The sequence below is a fragment of the Triticum aestivum genome, chromosome 6D, assembly GCF_018294505.1.
Source record: "Triticum aestivum cultivar Chinese Spring chromosome 6D, IWGSC CS RefSeq v2.1, whole genome shotgun sequence".
Classification (NCBI taxonomy): domain Eukaryota; kingdom Viridiplantae; phylum Streptophyta; class Magnoliopsida; order Poales; family Poaceae; genus Triticum; species Triticum aestivum.
In genome coordinates this window covers 114,300,254-114,305,749 of record NC_057811.1, presented here as the reverse complement: position 1 = coordinate 114,305,749, position 5,496 = coordinate 114,300,254, and positions in this window count along the sequence as shown.

Below are 5,496 nucleotides of genomic sequence, written 5' to 3'. Positions count from 1 at the left end.
GTCTATGTTGGCTCCACAAGTAGTCAAAACGTTTGTGATGACCAGATGCTTCAATTTATTGTTTCATAGTGAACTTTTGGAGAAGTTTTCTTAAGGAGTTTGTTCAGAAACTTGTATAGAAACTTTCTTAATGAGCTCTCGACAAACGCATTTCGAGAAGATACACAACGTCCCAGCTACGGACCTAGTGCATCTTCATAATTGAGGTTTCTTGCATTTCCCTACAAGTAATTGGATTTCATATGGAGATGTTTAGTGAAGTAGAATGGAAAAAATCGAGTGCAACTACACAAGAACTAGTCTGTAACTGTCGTTCGGAATCAGTATTGCGCAGTGTTAAATGAAACATGGATATCTGACTCATACGGAGTCCGTTTTGGCTCCACATGTAGTCAAAACGTTTGTGATGACCAGATGCTTGGAAGGATTCTTTCATAGGGAATTTTGGATAACTTTTCTTAAGGAGTTCATTTAGAAACTTGTATAGAAACTTTCCTAATGAGCACTTGACAAACGCATTTCGAGAACATACACAAAGTCCCAGCTGTGGACCTAGTGCATCATCATAACCGAGGTCTCTTGCATTTCCCTACAAGTAATTGGATCTCATATGGATATGTTTAGTGAAGTAGAATGGAAAAGATCGAGTGCAACTACACAAGAACTAGTCTGTAACTGTCGTTCGGAATCAGTTTTGCGCAGTGTTAACTGAAACATGGATATCTGATTCATACGGAGTCCGTTTTGGCTCCACAAGTAGTCAAAACGTTTGTGAAGACCAGATGCTTGAAAGGATTCTTTCATAGGGAACTTTTGGAGAACTTTTCTTAAGGTGTTTGTTCAGAAACTTGTATAGAAACTTTCTTAATGAGCACTCGACAAACGCATTTCGAGAACATACACAAAGCCCCAGCTATGGACCTAGTGCATCCTCATAACCGAGGTCTCTAGCATTTCCCTACAACTAATTGGATCTCATATGGAGATGTTTAATGAAGTGGAATGGAAAAAATCGAGTGCAACTACACTAGAACTAGTGTGTAACTGTCGTTCGAAATCAGTTTTGCGCACTGTTAACTGAAACATGGATATCTGCCTCATACAGAGTCCATGTTGGCTCCACAAGTAGTCAAAACGTTTGTGACGACGAGATGCTTCAAATTATTCTTTCATAGTGAACTTTTGGAAAGCCTTTCTTAATGAGTTCGTTCAGAAACTTGTATATAAACTTTCTTAATGAGCACTCGACAAACGCATTTCAAGAACATACACAAAGTCCCAGCTATGGACCTAGTGCATCATCATAACCGACGTCTCATGCATTTCCCTACATGTAATTGGATCTCATATGGAGATGTTTAGAGAAGTAGAATGGAACAAATCGAGTGCAACTACACAAGAACTAGTCTGTAACTGTCGTTCGTAATCAGTTTTGCGCAGTGTTAACCGAAACATGGATATCTGACTCATACGGAGTCCGTTTTGGCTCCACAAGTAGTCAAAACGTTTGTGACGGCCAGATGCTTCAAATAATTCTTTCATAGGGAAGTTTTGGAGAACTTTTCTTAAAGAGTTTGTTCAGAAACTTGTATAGTAACTTTCTTAATGAGCACTCCACAAACGCATTTCGAGAACATACACAAAGTCCCAGCTTTGGACCTAGTGCATCCTCATAACCGAGGTCTCTTGCATTTCCCTACAAGTAATTGGATCTCATATGGATATGTTTAGTGAAGTAGACTGGAAAAAATCGAGTGCAACTACACAAGAACTAGTCTGTAACTGTCGTTCGGAATCAGTTTTGCGCAGTGTTAACTGAAACATGGATATCTGACTCATACGGAGTCCGTTTTGGCTCCACAAGTAGTCAAAACGTTTGTGACGGCCAGATGCTTCAAAGGATTCTTTCATAGGAAACTTTTGGAGAACTTTTTTACAGAGTTTGTTTAGAAACATGTACAGAAACTTTCTTAATGAGCACTCGACAAACGCATTTCGAGAACATACACAAAGTCCCAGCTATGGACCTACTGCATCCTCATAACCGAGGTCTCTTGCATTTCCCTACAAGTAATTGGATCTCATATGGATATGTTTAGTGAAGTAGACTGGAAAAAATCGAGTGCAACTACACAAGAACTAGTCTGTAACTGTCGTTCGGAATCAGTTTTGCGCAGGTTAACTGAAACATGGATATCTGACTCATACGGAGTCCATGTTGGCTCCACAAGTAGTCAAAACGTTTGTGACGACCAGATGCTTCAATTTATTCTTTCATAGTGAACTTTTGGAGAACTTTTCTTAAGGAGTTTGTTCAGAAACTTGTATAGAAACTTTCTTAATGAGCACACGACAAACGCATTTCGAGAACATTCACAAAGTCCCAGCTATGGACCTAGTGCATCCTCATAATTGAGGTCTCTTGCATTTCCCTACAAGTAATTGGATTTCATATGGAGATGCTTAGTGAAGTAGAATGGAAAAAATCGAGTGCAACTACACAAAAACTAGTCTGTAACTGTCGTTCGGAATCAGTATTGCGCAGTGTTAAATGAAACATGGATATCTGACTCATACGGAGTCCGTTTGGCTCCACATGTAGTCAAAACGTTTGTGATGACCAGATGCTTGAAAGTATTCTTTCATAGGGAACTTTTGGAGAACTTTTCTTAAGGAGTTCGTTTAGAAATTTGTATAGAAACTTTCTTAATGAGCACTCGACAAACGCATTTCGAGAACATACACAAAGTCCCAACTGTGGACCTAGTGCATCCTCATAACCGAGGTCTCTTGCATTTCCCTACAAGTAATTGGATCTCATATGGAGATGTTTAGTGAAGTAGAATGGAAAAAATCGAGTGCAACCACACAAGAACTAGTCTGTAACTGTCGTTCGGAATCAGTTTTGCGCAGTGTTAACTGAAACATGGATATCCGACTCATACGGAGTCCGTTTTGGCTCCACAAGTAGTCAAAACGTTTGTGACGACCAGATGGTTCAAAGGATTCTTTCATAGGGAACTTTTGGAGAACTTTTCTTAAGTAGTTCATTCAGAAACTTTCTTAATGAGCACTCGACAAACGCATTTCGAGAACATACACAAAGTCCCAGCTATGGAGCTAGTGCATCATCATAACAGATGTTTCTTGCATTTCCCTACAAGTAATTGGATCTCATATGGAGATGTTTAGTGAAGTAGAATAGAAAAAATAGAGTGCAACTATACAAGAACTAGTCTGTAACTGTCGTTCGGAATCAGTTTTGCGCAGCGTTAACTGAAACATTGATATCTGACTCATACGGAGTCCGTTTTGGCTCCACAAGTAGTCAAAACGTTTGTGATGACCAGTTGCTTCAAAGCATTCTTTCATAGGGAACTTTTGGAGAACTTTTCTTAAGCAGTTCGTTCAGAAACTTGTATAGAAACTTTCTAAATGAGCACTCGACAAACGCATTTCGAGAACATACACAAAGTCCCAGCGATGGACCTAGTGCATCCTCATAACCGAGGTATCTTGAATTTCCCTACAAGTAATTGGATCTCATATGGAGATGTTTAGTGAACTAGAATGGAAAAAAATCGAGTGCAACTACACAAGAACTAGTCTGTAACTGTCGTTCAGAATCAGTTTTGCGTAGTGTTCACTGAAACATGGATATCTGACTCATACGGAGTCCATGTTGGCTCCACAAGTAGTCAAAACGTTTGTGATGACCAGATGCTTCAAAGGATTCTTTCATAGTGAACTTTTGGAGAAGTTTTCTTAAGGAGTTCGTTTAGAAACTTGTATAGAAACTTTCTTAATGAGCACTCGACAAACGCATTTCGAGAACATACACAAAGTCCCAGCTGTGGACCTAGTGCATCCTCATAACCGAGGTCTCTTGCATTTCCCTACAAGTAATTGGATCTCATATGGAGATGTTTAGTGAAGTAGAATGGAAAAAATCGAGTGCAACCACACAAGAACCAGTCTCTAACTGTCGTTCGGAATCAATTTTGCACAGTGTTAACTGAAACATGGATATCTGACTCATACGGAGTCCGTTTTGGCTCGACATGTAGTCAAAACGTTTGTGACGACCAGATGCTTCAAAGGATTCTTTCATAGGGAACTTTTGGAGAACTTTTCTTAAGTAGTTCGTTCAGAAATTTTCTTAATGAGCACTCGACAAACGCATTTCGAGAACATACACAAAGTCCCAGCTATGGAGCTAGTGCATCATCATAACAGTTGTTTATTGCATTTCCCTACAAGTAATTGGATCTCATATGGAGATGTTTAGTGAAGTAGAATAGAAAAAATCGAGTGCAACTACACAAGAACTAGTCTGTAACTGTCGTTCGGAATCAGTTTTGCGCAGCCTTAACTGAAACATTGATATCTGACTCATACGGAGTCCGTTTTGGCTCCACAAGTAGTCAAAACGTTTCTGATGACCAGTTGCTTCAAAGCATTCTTTCATAGGGAACTTTTGGAGAACTTTTCTTAAGGAGTTCGTTCAGAAACTTGTATAGAAACTTTCTTAATGAGCACTCGACAAACGCACTTCGAGAACATCCACAAAGTCCCAGCTATGGAGTTAGTGCATCATCATAACAGATGTTTCTTGCATTTCCCTACAAGTAATTGGATCTCATATGGAGATGTTTAGTGAAGTAGAATAGAAAAAATCAAGTGCAACTACACAAGAACTAGTCTGTAACTGTCGTTCGGAATCAGTTTTGCGCAGCGTTAACTGAAACATTGATATCTGACTCATACGGAGTCTGTTTTGGCTCCACAAGTAGTCAAAACGTTTGTGATGACCAGTTGCTTCAAAGCATTATTTCATAGGGAACTTTTGGAGAACTTTTCTTCAGCAGTTCGTTCAGAAACTTGTATAGAAACTTTCTTAATGAGCACTTGACAAACGCATTTCGAGAACATACACAAAGTCCCAGCGATGGACCTAGTGCATCGTCATAACCGAGGTATCTTGAATTTCCCTACAAGTAATTGTATCTCATATAGAGATGTTTAGTGAAGTGGGATGGAAAAAATCGAGTGCAACTACACAAGAACTAGTCTGTAACTGTCGTTCGGAATCAGTTTTGCGCACTGTTAACTGAAACATGGATATCTGACTCATACGGAGTCCATGTTGGCTCCACAAGTAGTCAAAACGTTTGTGACGACCAGATGCTTCAAAGGATTCTTTCATAGTGAACTTTTGGAGAAGTTTTCTTAAGGAGTTCGTTCAGAAACCTGTACAGAAACTGTCTTAATGAGCACTTGACAAACGCATTTCGAGAACATACACAAAGTCCCAGCTATGGACCTAGTGCATCATCATAACCGAGGTCTCTTGCATTTCCTTACAAGTAATTGGATCTCATATGGACATGTTTAGTGAAGTAGAATGGAAAAAATCGAGTGCAACTACACAACTAGTCTGTAACTGTTGTTCCGAATCAGTTTTGCGCAGTCTTAACTGAAACATGGATATCTGAC